The sequence below is a fragment of the Geotrypetes seraphini genome, chromosome 8 (assembly GCF_902459505.1).
Source record: "Geotrypetes seraphini chromosome 8, aGeoSer1.1, whole genome shotgun sequence".
Taxonomy (NCBI): Eukaryota; Metazoa; Chordata; class Amphibia; order Gymnophiona; family Dermophiidae; genus Geotrypetes; species Geotrypetes seraphini.
Genome location: NC_047091.1, coordinates 145,463,861 through 145,479,088, shown reverse-complemented (window position 1 = coordinate 145,479,088; position 15,228 = coordinate 145,463,861). Strand labels below are relative to the sequence as shown.

General features: G+C 43.8%; 1 protein-coding gene across 18 annotated transcripts in view; it reads right to left on the bottom strand.

Annotated features, from left to right (window-relative positions):
* Positions 1-15,228, bottom strand: part of RIMBP2 (RIMS binding protein 2) — a 598,797-nt gene that overhangs the window by 226,960 nt on the left and 356,609 nt on the right. The gene's annotated exons all lie outside the window — the stretch shown is intronic.

The window sequence follows — 15,228 nt, the reverse complement described above, 5'->3', positions numbered from 1 at the left end:
GATGTTTAATGTGAGCAAGTGCAAAGTGATGCATGTGGGAAAGAGGAAACGGAACTATAGCTATGTAATGCAGGATTCCACATTAGGAGTCACCGCCCAGGAAAAGGATCTTAAGTGTTATCATTGAGGATAAGTTGAAGCCCTCAGCTTAGTGTGCAACAGCAGCAGTTAAGAAAGCAAATAGAATTTTAGGAATTATCAAGAAAGGAATGGAAAATAAAAATGAGAATGTAATAATAATGGTAAAGCTGCACCTCAGATCTGTGTGCAATTCTGGTCACCGCATCTCAAAAGAAGATACAGAGGAATTAGGAAAAGTACAGAGAAAGACAACAAAAATGATGAAGGGGGATGGTCAACTTCCCTATGAGAAAAGGCTAAAGCGGCTATGGCTCTTCAGCCTGGAAAACAGATGCCTCAGGGCAGATATGAAAGAGGTCTATAAAATACTGAATGGAGTAGAACGGGTAGATGTGAATAACTTGCTTACTGTTTCCAAAAATACTAGGACCAAGGGCATGCTAAGTAGTAGATTTAAAACAAACCAGAGAAAATATTTTTTCACTTAACAAGTAATAAAACTCTGGAATTTGATGATAATAATAATAGCTTTATTTATATCCTGTCAAACCGGAGAATGTGGTGAAAGCAGTTAGGTTAGCAGTGTTTAAAAAAAGGTTTGGATAATTTCCTGACAGAAAAATCCATAAGTAGGGAATCCTTCATATATATCTTGTGCACCGCACTGAATTATGAGCAGTAGCCTATATATACGGAGAAAAATCCATAAGCCATTATTAAGATGGATTTGGGAAAATCCGCTGCTTATTTATAGGATAAGCATCATAAAATGTGTTTTACTCTTTGGGATCTTGTCAGGTACATGTGACCTGGGTTGGCCACCGTTAGAAACAGGATACTGGGCTTGATGGACCTTCGGTCTATCCCTGTACAATTCTTGTATTTTTTTGTTCTTGATCATTTCTGTATAATTAGATAATTAAAAAGGGAGAAACATGTAAGAGACTTTTCTATACAGCAAGTATACAAATAACTCAGAGACTGAAAATTACTTCAAGCTCTGGGGACAGAGGCCCATCTGTTGTAACTGAGACTTGCAAACTTTAGCCATTAAAAAAAGAAGCAGATACAGCATCTTCTCCTTTAGTGAGATCTAAATTTGGAGATTGATATACCGTATTAAAGCTTTATATTCATTCTGAGTCTATGGGAATGAAACTTCATAAATCAGGCTTTTAGTCCTCTTTTACCTTTAAAAGGGGAAGTTGTCATTATGGGATACCATTGAGATGGCATAGTTTACTGTTAACCCCAATTATTAGTAACTAGGGTCCCAATATTCAGACTGTGGGAGGCAGCCTAGCTACCTCCTGCGGTATGCAGAGATTTCAGATATTCAATCCTGGGGTCATATCTGGTCATCGGCATTGAATATCCAGGTCAAGGTTCGTCACCGAGGACTTAGCCAACCAAGCCAATATTTAGCGGCTGGCCTGCTAAGGCAAAACGGGGAAAGAGAGACTTGCTGCTAGCCTTAGTCAGCCAGCCGATGGATATTGGTGGTAACTGGCTAGGATGCGTGACATGGCTGGTCACCAGCCAATTAAGCAAATATTTAATGGGAGATAGCTGCTATTGCTTGCTGAATATTGGCAGATATTGGCGGTACTTAGCCAGTGGGGAGCAGTTCCTGGCCAGCTAAGTACCGCTGAAAATTGAGGATGGGGGGGGGGGAGATGTCATACATAAAATAGAACCTGTGCTACAATAGCACAAATCAGTGATAAAATAGGCCATTTTAATGGTAGCGCATGTTGATAGCTTCCCCTCTATATATCTTTCTAAAAAGCTACATTGAGGGTTCAGGATATAGTATAAATAGTATTACCAGATTTTGTCTGTAAAAAAAAAAAAAGAAAACACGTGGCCCTGCCTCCCCCCCCCCCCCCCCCATGAACATTGTTTCTTTTTCCTTGAGCTCAGGTTCACGTCTGGAGGACTTCCAAGCATGTGATGTGATGATGTGCACATGCGTGTGACATCACATCGCATCTGTGCATGCTCGGAGGCCCTCCAGATATGGCCCAAGCTCGAGGCCTTCTATAACCCAGATATATTGCCGGGTTTAAAAAAATTTCGCCCCCCCGGGCACTCGAACAGTCCTTTAAAAAGAGGACATGTCCAGGTTTTCCCAGACATCTGGTAACCCTAAGCATAAACGGCATACATAGGTAGCAGGGATAGGGATGTGATGCACTTTGGGAGTGAAAGGAAGTGCATGTGTCCTTTATTCTGCTAATCGGTGTGAAGAGATTAAAAGTTACAGGTTATTTACAGTGCCCAGGCAATAGGGCTGCATGAGATAGGCCAGGGGTGTCCAATGTCGGTCCTCGAGGGCCGCAATCCAGTCGGGTTTTCAGGATTTCCCCAATGAATATGCATGAGATCTATTAGCATACAATGAAAGCAGTGCATGCAAATAGACCTCATGTATATTCATTGGGGAAATCCTGAAAATCCGACTGGACTGCGGCCCTCGAGGACCGACATTGGACACCCCTGAGATAGGCAATAAATTGAAGTCATCACTGCGGTGTGCAGTGGGACTGATACAATTTTGATAGTATGACTTTAAACTTAAGCACCTGGAGTGGCACAGGTTGCTATAGGAACCAGTGAGTGTGGGCTATGTGGCAGACTGGTTGGAGCCAGGAGATCTGTTAAGATCTCTGTAGAAGGGGGCTGGGAGAATCCTGGCCCATCTAAGATAGAGAGACCAAGGCCACTCTTGGGCTCTCTGGAGAGGCGGTGGAGTCTAGGGAAGAAGTTTGACCTCACTCCAGAAGGTTTTTAAGACCTTTTTTGAGCGTGAGATCTGTCTTTTGGGCAAAGTTAGTCACAACAGCTAAAGTAGAGAAGCGTGTTTAATAGATGCTAAGAGAATAGGAAGTCAAATTAGCTAAATATGACAATAGAAAAGACTCCTAATGTTATATTTATCTGTTGGTTATCTCATAAATAGTTAAAAGTATAGTGTGATGTGGTTCTCATACACTCAGAATTATGTAATTTGGCCAAGAGCCAAAGCTCCTATAGTCGAACCCACCACCCATTCACTGTGTATAGAATAGTGAATGGTGTAAAGAAAAGTGCTATTCAAAAGTTAAAATCGTTTTACTCAATGGCAAAAGAGAAAAAAATCTCACTTAACTTTTGGGGTTTCTCCAGGTCCCAACATGGACCATGTTTTGGAATTCTTTTTCAAGGAACCCAAAGTAAGAATTGAACAGCTTAAATGCCAGACTAATCAAAGTGAGGTTGGGTCAAATAGTGCTATTCTGTCATGTACAAATAGCAAAGTGAAAAGAAAAGAAGCAGAGAAGTTGTAGTACTTATAACCTATAACCCATTCCAGCTCTACCCCATTCTGTTCCCAACCCCGCCCCCACATAAACCTCCATGAGCTCGGGACCACATCCGCGCATGTGTGGATGTCAACGCAATGATATCATGTGCATGCATGCATGCACATGATATCATCATGTTGACATCCACCCATGCGCAGACGCCCTTCAGACGCGGCCCTGTGCCGGGTTTTGGAAATCCCTCTGGGCACCCGGACAGTCCTCTAAAAAAAGGACATGTCCTGATTTTCCTGGAAACCCCACTTTTGGGCTACCTTCACCATTAGATAAAGGTCCATCCAAAATGGAAGATCTTTTCCAGGAGACCTATTAATTGAAACAACTGATAAAATAGAGACTTTGTAATAGGTTATAAGTACTACAACTAAGCCATTTCTCCATGTTGTCTCATTTACTTGTTGAGAAGAATAAAGTTGGAAGTTTGGTTCATCTTCCTGTGGTGTGGTCTGGATTATTTGGAGGAGCGAGACTGTGTGAAGAAGCTTGCGATGGCCTGTCAGCCTAGTGCTGGTCCCAGCTAACGATCCTACCCTAAAGAAATACTTTATGTGACCCCATTCCTAGCTGCCAGATAAGCAAGGGGCTTACACATGCAAGCATCTCCACAGCTATAAATGGGGAGTGTGAGACAGGGCTCAAATATAGAAATCCAGGGGAAAAAGCATAGAGGAAGAGAGCTCAGTGCCAGTGAGAACATCTCCAGCAAATGAGGCACTTCCAATTACTTTAACATTCAAATATCAGCTGGCAAGATGCTAGAACTCCTCTTTAATATAAGGCTGCAGGGAATTATTCAGATAGAAAAGGAAGTGTGTTATTTACTGAGGGCTATTTAAGCTATCCAAAGCAGGAGGCAGAAAGAAACTGGATAGTTTATAGCTATTAGTGTTTCACTTCTACTGCTAAACCCCCAAAAAGGCAATGCCTGTACTTTTAAAAATATAATAGATTTTAGCAATAGGTTGTCCACAGATGCCATAACAGCTACGCTGATAAATCTAACTTATATCTATGTAACATTCAATCGAAACAGCAATGACATATTGCTCTGTCGTGCTGATTCCAAGTCTGTCTGGCAGACCATTAGAAGCGCCAGCTGTGTTAAGCAAATCACTTTGTTTTCCCTTATAACATGTTCAAGATCACACCAAAACAGTAAGATCACACCAAAATAGCCTATAATTTCCTGACTCCTGCTCTTGTTTCCCAACCAATAGATCTATGTGGCCTCCCTTGCAAACCAGCAGGAGCTAGGTGAAGACTGGCTTACATGAAATGAACTAGAGACCACAGTCTTCTTCTTAATGGTCAGCCATCCATGAGCCATGAGCTAATCGATTACTCTCCAGCAAAAATATTTGTTCATAAAAATCAAACTAACACGCTAAAAACCATTTCATCTGGAGAGACAGGAGTCCAGTAACTCACGCAAAGCATATTCTGAGATATACAGTATATTGCATCATGACCCCATGTATGCCAAAGGCCTCTGGGACATCCTAGAGATACAAAGGTCTAACTGTCCCCTGCCAGTGATGAACATATGTCCCTCAGTTGGAACAAGCTTACAATGCAAAGAAACAAACCAAGTGCACCATCTTTAAAGTTTTGGGAGTACTTTACTTTTTAACAAGAGCCATATCTACGCATCCATCCTTATCTTTAAAGGTGTATGTTAAAAGTATCAAAATAGGGTCTATATTACAAAGGTATGAAACCCCCATTGGGGGGGGGGGTAGGTTTCTGACAGAGCATGAAATGAAGAAAATCTTTGTGTATTGTGTGTATAAAGCCAGCATGTATCTGTTTCCATTGAACTGAACGGGAACAGTTATGAATGTCATCTGTTGGAGATGCAGGAGAATTGTATCCAGTTAGCACAGTTGCTTACCGTAACAGGTGTTATCTAGAGACAACAGGCAGATATTCTCACATGCGGGTGACATCATCCACAGAATCTGGTACGGACGGTGAAAAGTGTACTGGCACATTAAGAATTCATAAGCTTTTACACTGCCCACACCGTTCCTTAAGCAAGCTAAGAAGCCAACCAGGGGAGGTAGGTGGGATGTGAGAATATCTACCTGCTGTCTCCGGATAACACCTGTTATACTAAGGATAAGGGGATTGAGGGGTACAGATAGGAGTTGAGGTAGGTTATAGAAATAGTCAGGGACCATTACACAGGTGATGGACCTGGAGGGCCGCCGCGGGAGCGGACCGCTGGGCGGGATGGACCTCTGGTCTGACCCAGCAGAGGCAAATTCTTATGTTCTTATGTTCTTATCCTAGGACAACCAGGCAGCATATTCTCACATGTGGGACTCCCTAGCTGAATATAATGGGATGGAGGGAGGGAGGCCATTAAGAAGAAAATAAATTCTGTAATATTGCTTGGCCGAAATGACCATCTCATCTGGAGTAGGATTCTACACAGATGTGAATGTGTGAATTGAGGACCAAGTGGCTGCCTTGCAAATTTCATCAATGGGAGTGGATCATAAGAAAGGCTGTCATCGCTCAAACTTTGTATGCTGTAACATGTCTCTCAAGGTGAAACCCAGCTTGAGCATAGCAGAAGGAAATACAGGCTGCTAACTATGTAGAAATAGTTCTCTTGGTGACAGGATAGCCTAGTTTGTTGGGATCAAAGGAAATGAACAGTTGAAGTGAAGTCCTCTATGACTTAGTTCTTTGTAGATAGTACACCAAGGCATGCTTACAGGCCAATGTATGAAAAGCTGCTTCTCCAGGATTAGAATGAGGCTTTGGAAAGAAGACTAGATGCACAATGGATTGAAATCCCTAGCCAGAGACCACACGATTTAAGCTAAGTATATGCTTAAAAGTTTTAAAATTAACAGCAAATATAAGCATTAGCAAGTTAACACTAAAAAAATATAAAAAATTAAAGGAGAAATTTTGGATCCGATGACGATTTGACACGTAAAGCTTAGAGCAATGAGATACATCAAGCTCTAAACATAGAAACATAGAAATAGACGGCAGATAAGGGCCACGGCCCATCTAGGCTGCCCACCCCAATGACCCTCCCCTACCTTTCTCTGTGAATAGATCCCACATGTCTATCCCATTTGGCCTTAAAATCAGGCACGCTGCTGGCCTCAATAACCTGAAGTGGAAGACTATTCCAGGGATCAACCACCCTTTCAGTGAAAAAGAATTTCCTGGTGTCCCCGTGCAGTTTCCCACCCCTGATTTTCCACGGATGCCCCCTTGTTGCCGCGGGACCCTTGAAAAAGAAGATATCTTCTTCCACCTCGATGCGGCCCATGAGATACTTGAATGTCTCGATCATGTCACCCCTCTCTCTGAGTTCCTCGAGTGAGTACAGCTGCAACTTATCCAGCCATTCCTCGTACGGGAGATCCTTGAGTCCTGAGACCATCCGGGTGGCCATTCTCTGGACCGACTCCAGTCTCAGCACATCCTTACGGTAATGTGGCCTCCAGAATTGCACACAGTATTCCAGGTGGGGCCTCATCATGGATCTATACAATGGCATAATGACTTCAGGCTTACGGCTGACGAAACTCCCGCTGAGGATTCTGATAAGGTGAATAGTACAAAGGGTTTGTGGACAAGTAGTTGTAAACCTGACAGCTATTTGATGTTCAATTCTTTAAATTGGAGACATTGTAAGGGTTGTAGTTGAGACTTTGAAAAACTGACTTCGAACCTCAGCTGCTGAAGAAATTCTATGGTCATTTTTGTTGCCAAGTAAACAGCCTGAGGAGATGTGGCCTTGATCAGCCAATCATCCAGATAGGGAAACACTTGGAAACCATAAGTTCGATGTGTTGCTGCCACAACCACCATTTTGTAAAAACTCTTGGAGAGGACGCCAGGCTGAAAGGAAGAACTTTGTATTGATAATGTTGATGAGCTATTTGGAATTGAAGAAACATTCTGTGGTCTGGGTGAATGGAAATGCACGTATAAGACTCTGAGTTCTAGAGAGCATAGCCATTCTTTTTGATCCAGAAAGGGATATAAAATCACTAGAGATAACATGCAAAACTTTTCCCTGATGGGATATTTGTTGAGAAGTGACATCAGAAGGAAACCCAACGCTGGCACAAGCGGCATGCTGGAGAAGCCACTCGCACTGGCAAAGATTTACAGAAGTACATGGGGGGCAGGGAGAGCATAAGTGGGAGGCTGGAAGGAGTGGTTGGAGGAGAGAAGGGTGTTGGGGGGGGGGGGGGGCACCACTGCCCTGGGCACATCCTACCCTTGCTATGTCACTGTCTGTGACAATGATTAGAATATGACTGCTCTCTGAAGGAAGAAGAGCAATAGAACAGCTCCACAATTTTCAATTAGATTGACTGCAGAGTGAAATGCTGATAGGATAGAGGAACATACTAGAGCATGCCACGTTGGCTTGTGAACTATATTACTCAGTGCAAAGATAAAGCAACCTTCTTTTAAAGAGACAGAAGGAAGGGTAGGTGAAGTAAAGTAACTATTTGTTCCCAATGGTGAGGCTGTGATATCTCAGGACCAGATTCTCAAAAGATTGCTTTTAATGCAATCGCTAAACTGGTTCCAGACGATTTAGCGTGCATGTATTTTAGTGGCGAATTATCAGAACGGCTTACTGCGGTCTTTTCCGAGCTTCCTAGCAGTCTTCAATTCTGCCATGCAAATGGGCTCATCAATAATTAAACAAGCACTCCAATGGATTCTTTAACGATGCCGAGTGATTATCCAGGAGTGGTGTCAGCGTTTGGCGACCAAAAATCAGCGACTGATCCGAGGTTGCCGGTACTGTGCCCGCACTGTGAAAAGCGCATCTCGTGGCATATGTTTCTAATGTGGCTAATGAAACATAATAAAAATGACATGATTCATATAAATTATAGTCTTTTTTTTAGGTGGGGGGTGGACAAAAGCACGCTTCTTCAGTGTATGTATTTCAGCCATGTCTTATGTGTTTCTGGCTGTGGTTCATGATAAAATTAGACACTAAAAACAAATTACAAGATTTACATGAATTATAGTAGTTTTTACAAGAGCAAAGGCATATCTTAGGTGCGCTTGTTGAAAGCCAATGTTACATCTCCCCTCCCTTCCCTTCCTTTCATCCAATGGCTCTGGCAGGCCTATGACTGACACATCGCCCCTGATATCCACTCATACCATCCATAGGTGCAGCTATATGGTATCATTGATGCTTTATGGCAGGGAAACCTCGCAAAGCATGCCGAGATTTGTACCATGGTTCAAAATTCAAATGCCCATGGATTAGAAGCATTTGTGAGCCACTCGTGTTTTGAGTTACAATAGTGTACAGCATTATGGTTGGTGGTTCTTATCTTTGCGCTCAAATAAGGCATGCACACGATATGTGTGTTTACAGCATTGCTTTTTCTGGCACATGCGCAAATGTAGTCCTCTTTCATGGCGTATTCTGCGCACATACCAATCACTATGGCCAGCGACTCATCTCATGTAAATTTAGCGAATCTTTGCTACTCTCCATCATCCTCATTTGCATGCGCATTTTTTTCTTTTTTTAGAAGGACTCGCCTTTTTGAAATCACTACAATAACAGCCCATCAGTTTTTATTACCTAGTTTTGAGAATCTAGCCCTCAGTCCCTCACATTTGTGTCATGTGACCAAAGATGACAGAAGAGATCGCACTTCTTCCTTGCATAAAATAATGTGGTAACCATGCTAGACAACTTATAAAGGGGTCCACAGTTTGCAGCTTGGTATATATGTGGTATTCTTTTCTTTCTGTGCTTCTATTTCAAAGCAGGATTTTTCAGCAAAGGAACTTCCAACTCATGCCATTCCCAATTCTAAAATGGTGGCTATGAGGCTGCCACAGTAAGTCGTGGCTGCCATTTTCATAATGCAACCAGTGGAGGCGAGAGCAACTCAAGAAACTCTTGCCCCAAAGATGTTACTAGACTATCAGGGCTTTTAAAAGGTAGGCTCGTGAAGGGCCTACAGATGGGGGGAGGGCAGAATTGGTGGGCGGTCTAGGGAGGGAATGGGTTTTCTGTCGGGGAGGGAGAAGGTTGTCTCAGAAGGAGGACAGGCTTATTGTGGTGGAGAGGGGGTATGGTTTTGGTTTCTGCTGAAAACGCACAGGATATACCTGGAAACTGATAACTAAACTTAGCATATTTTGATACTGTTCATTATTCTTTTTCTTTTTAAACTACATGTTGGTCATATCTATTGCCAATTAAGTCGATCTGCAATTATGTTAGTTTTTCTTTAAAGACACTAAAAAGTAGCATATCTTCAGAATCAGAGATTGCTTGCCACCTCATTTTTGCTGAGAAACCAATTTGCTTCAAACATTTGTCAAGAGGCTGATATGAACATAAGAATAGCCTCACTGGGTTAGACCAATGGTAAATCAAGCCCAGTAGCCTGCTCTCATGGTGGCCAATCCAGGTCATCAGCACCTGGCCAAAACCCAAGGTGTAGCAACATTCCATGCCAGCAATAGAGGGCAAGCAATGGCTTCCCCCGTGTTCTTCTCAACAACAGACCATGGACTTCTCCTCCAGGAACTTGTCCAAACCTTTCTTAAAACCAGCTACGCTATCCGCTCTTACCACATCCTCTGGCAACGTATTCCAGAGCTTAACTATTCTCTGAGTGAAAAACAATTTCTTCCAATTGATTCTAAAAGTATTTCCCTGTAACTTCATTGTGTGCCCCCGAGGCTAAGTGAGATTTTCAAGAGAAGACTCTTGCATACACTACTTATATAAAGAGCTCAGAAACACAAATCTGAGAGCAGTATTTTCAGCTCTCAAATTAGAAGCATCCCGTACTGAAACTAGACATGCCTGGAAGAGCCTTGTGTATAGCTAACAATTTTCAGCTTATCTCTCCTATATGAGACCGTTTCTGGGAAAAGGTGACTATAGTGAAAGATCCAAAATGGCTGACTTTTCATGTCATAGCTCTATAAGCAGGCTGTAAAATTACATGTTTGAATTTCTGTAACTTTTTTCCCTACATAAAAGATGGGATTTGAACTGTTATATTACAAACTAGTCTTTAAGCCCGTTACATTAACGGGTGCTAGAATATATGTCAGTCTGTCTTTCTTTCTATCTCTGTACCTCATGCTGTATTTCTCTCTCCCTTGCCCCCTTTCTCTGTCTGTCTTTCTGTCCCTCTTCCTGCCCGTGTCTTTCTTCCTTTCTTTCTCCCTCCCTCCCTCCCGCTGTCTGTCTGTCTTTCTTTCTATCTTTCTCTCTCCCTGCCCCCAATGTAGCATTCCCTCCCTCTCCATTTCCCTGTGCAGCAGCATTTCCCCCATCCCACTTTCCTGTGCAGCAGCAGCATTCCCTCCTCCTCCATTTCCTTAGCATTTCCCTCCCCCACCCCACTTCCCTGTGAAGCAGCAATAATATTTCCCTCCTCCCCCCACTTCCCTGTGGAGCAGCCGCAGCATTCCCTCCCCCTCCATTTCCCTGTGCAGCAACAGCATTTCCCTCCCCCCCACTTCCCTGTGCAGCAGCTGCAGCAGCATTCCCTCCTTCTCCATTTCCCTTTTCAGCAGCATTTCCCTTCCCCCACCCCACTTCCATGTGCAGCAACAGCAGCAGTATTTCCCTCCCCCTCCACTTCTCTGTGCAGCAGCCTTATCTCTGAACAATAAAGTTGTCCAGAAATGGGCCATTTTTAAGACTTATTTGCATTTTTTATAATCATGCAATTTTTTTCATTTTTGAGTGTCATGTTTTTTTCTTTCTTATCTATTTGGCCTCTGAGGGACCTCCTCTTCTTTTACTTCTCTTTCTGCTTTCCCCCCTTTCGTTCTTCTTTAGTTTCCTTCCCCCCTTTCCCTTCCTCCTTTCGTTCCCCTTCTTGATGCATATTGCGTAGACGGAAGTGTTCATCTTTTGTGTTATTGTTTCTTGTGCTGTGCTACTCAATTTGTATTGTTGTAAAGTTTATGCCTTAATTTTCTGTTTTTGTATTTTGTTGAAAAATTTGTCAATAAAATTCACGCCTGTCAGTCAGCATGCTTCAAGCCAAATACTGCAGAAAAGCACTTAACATCGCAACACTAACCAATCGTAGGGACGCGAACAGGTCCGACCCCTCACGCATCAAACAGCATCCTTCCCACGTGACATGCTCCCGGATGCTTCGCTGCACCTTTAAACTTAAAAAAAACTTTGGCCAGTAGTGCCGTTTTTCCTGGATGTCGTAAACTTCGGGGGTCTGCAACAGAGGGAACTTTGTAAGCGCCGTGGAATATGGGGGTTTGCGACAGAGGGAACTTTGTAAGCGCACATGCGGACTCTTGCCGGCCACAAACCTACAGATCAGGGATCACGGACCACGCAGGTAAGAGTGCGCATGCGCGCTTAGGGTTTTATTATTATAGACTGTTTACTCTAACAGAATTAATTAAAACCTAATTTTTTGTTTCTGGAGACTTTAGTCACCTTTTCCACATATATTATACCACTTGGAAAATCTCTTTAGATGTTAAAATTGTTCAAGTGCAAGCACAATTTCCAAGACCTTATCAGCATACACATTTCTCATAAATCCCCATTACTGCCAGAAAAAAAATAGACCTTTGTGTAGTAATATCTGCAGTTCTATAACTGTTCTTCTTCTTTTATAAGAAACAAAATGAAAGTTGACATCAGAGCAGTGGCGTACCTAGGGTATGTGGCACCCGGGGCCCATCATTTTTTGACACCCCCCCCCCATCTATATGAAAAATATGATTTTTAGTACCAATCTACATATCGCACCACAAGAGTGTACCTAGGAAAAGGCTGCATCTTAAACATTGCAGTGAGCACTAGAACACCAACACATACATTGTAAAACTAAACAAGCCAGATCCCGCACAGTCAATTGGTCCTGTAGTCAATGCCAACTGAAAACTATGTCTTTTTCAGAACACACAGAACAGAGATACACCCTCGCCCAAAATGGAATAATCACAAACTAAAAATAGAAATATGTAGACAAAAGTTAAACTGATCCGCCAAGAAACCAGACCCTGGATACAATGCAACACCACAAAAAACAGTAACACATGTCCTCTAATACAGTGCAAAATATAAAGACAGTAGATGTAAATTTGAAAAACCTGATACATAACAATCACCACTTTATAAATTAACAAATAAAAATAAAACAAATAATGAGAAATAAAAAAATACCATTTTATTGGACTAATCCCTGTAAGCTCGGTCCCCATCCCCGCAAACCACCTGATTCCATCCACACAAGCCTTGAATTGTTTATATTAAAGTATAAAAAGAAACAATATTCTGTACAATTGTCAATTTATAAATCAGCGTCTTCTCCCCACTCTCTTCCCCATTTCCCTTCAGCATACTCAGCCCACTCTCTCTCCACTTTCCTTCAGCGCACGCACATAAAAACAAGCAAGTAATTTTATATCATTTTCATTCTATTCATTCATAGAAATTAAAGTCTAGATAATGCCAGTCACATAACAAAACATGATTTTACAAAAATAATTCCCTGCAGTCAAGCCTACAAGGATTACTAGATGTCTTTCAGCAGTTCCCCTCCCTCCCTCCCCCTTACCTTTGTGGCCAAGTCAAAATGATCTACCAACAATAAAATTTTAAAAACACAAAGCACGCTGTACGCAGAGAAAATGTTAATTATCATTTATATTCCGCGGGTTTTCAAAGAGGTCAAGGCAGATGACTTTATGCAATGTCACCTCAGTAACAACTATACAAAAATAGACAAATATTCCCCCTCCCTTTTTACTAAATTGCGATAGCGGTTTTTAGCGTAGGGAGCTGCGCTGAATGCCCCACGCTGCTCTCGACGCTCATAGGCTCCCTGCGCTAAAAAACTCTATTGCGGTTTAGTAAAAGGGGGCCATAGTGCAAAATATAGACAGCAGATATAAATTTTCAAAACGGACACATTTTGATCACTAAGTTGAAAATAAAATCATTTTTCCTACTTTTTTGTCTGGTGATTTCATGAGTCTCTGGTCCTTCTTCTGGTCCTTCTTCTTTCTCTCTCCCCCTGGCTCCCCTCTTTATTTCTGCCTTTCTTTCTCTCTCCTCCTGGCCCCCCTCTTTATTTCTGCCTTTCTTTCTCTCCCCTTGGTCCCCCTCTTTCTTTCTGCCTTTCTTTCTCTCTCCCCCTGGCCCTCCTCTTTCTTTCTGCCTTTCTTTCTCTCCCCCTTGACCCCCTCTTTATTTCTGCCTTTCTTTCTCTCCCCTTGGTCCCCCTCTTTCTTTCTGCCTTTCTTTCTCTCTCCCCCTGGCCCCCCCCTCTTTATTTTTTCCTTTCTTTCTCTCTCCCCCTAGCCCGCACAAAGCCAGCAGCCGATTTCTTCCTGCTCCTTCCCCGATGTCCTGAACTTCATCGGGCAGCAGCAGCATTCACAATTCACTGCTGTTGCCCGCTTCAGGCCTTCCTCTCTGTCGGGTCCTGTCTTCGTGAAAACTGGAAGTAGGCAGGACCAGGCAGAGAACAAGGCCTGAATCCGGCAACAGCAGCGAATTGTAAACGCTGCTGCTGCCCGAAGAAGGTAATGGAGCACCGAGGCAGTCCGCTTCTCCCCCCTCCCAGCCGAACCCCCGCTGACCCTCCTATCTCCCCCCCCCCCCCCGTGAACCTTTCCGACCTTCCCAGCGAAAGCAGCAAACCTCCTTCGCGGCTTTCTCCTCCCTCTGCCGCGTTACTGATGACGTCATCAGTGATGCGGCAGAGGGAGGATAAAGCCGACGCTACTGGAGGGAGGTTTGCTGCTTTCGCTGGGAGGGTCGGAAAGGTTCACTTGGAGGAGGAGAGATAGGATGGTCAGCGGGGGTTTCGGCTGGGAGGGGGGAGAAGCGGTCTGCCTTGGTGCTCCAAGGCCTGGCGCCATTACCTTTTTCGATAATGGCGCCGATGCTGCTTTCGCTGGGAGGGTAGGAGCGCGATAGGGACCGGGCCAGCTGTGCACCCCCCCCCCTAAGGCGGCACCCGGGATGGACCTCCCCCTCGCCCCCCTTGGTACGCTACTGCCCTAGGGAAACAGCCTGCAACAAGATCGCGCGATGCCAGAGATCTTTGCCTGCTTCGGCTGTTTCCTCCGCCGCGGTCCCGCCCCTCCTCTGACATCAGAGGAGGGGCAGGACCGTGGCGGAGGAAACAGTCGAAGCAGGCAAAGATCTCTGGCATCGCGATCTTGCTGCAGGCTGTTTCCAGACGCGACACCCGGCGCAGGGGGGGAGAACTGGACCGGACCGGGAGCACCCCCTCAGGGCTTGGTACCCGGGGCGGACCGCCCCTCCCGCCCCCCCCTTGGTACGCCACTGCATCAGAGGAAGTGAATTTAAAATACATTTTTCCTAGTAGGCCCTTTTAGTTACTAGAATAAGCAGTCAATAATGTGGAGAATTTGTCTCTGAGTTAAAGACTGCTCAATTGCCAACTTCTCTATCTCAATTCTTTCCCTTTCTGACCATCATCGCATAACCACAACTCATCACCCTCCCCCCAGACATGACCAATCCTTACCAATACCTTCAGGAATCTTCAGACTATTGACCCATGCGCTCTCTCTGCCACTGTCTCCCCCTCCTCTCAAATCCTACTCTATGTAAGTCTGGCAATGAAGCAGTTTCTTCCTATAATACTCTTCTCTCCTCTGTTTTTGATACCCTTCCTCCTCACATGTCATGTTCTGTAAGGCACACCAAACCCAGCCCTGGCTGACCTCTAAGATCCTTTACTTGCATTCCTATGCCCAATCTGCAGAACATCAGTGG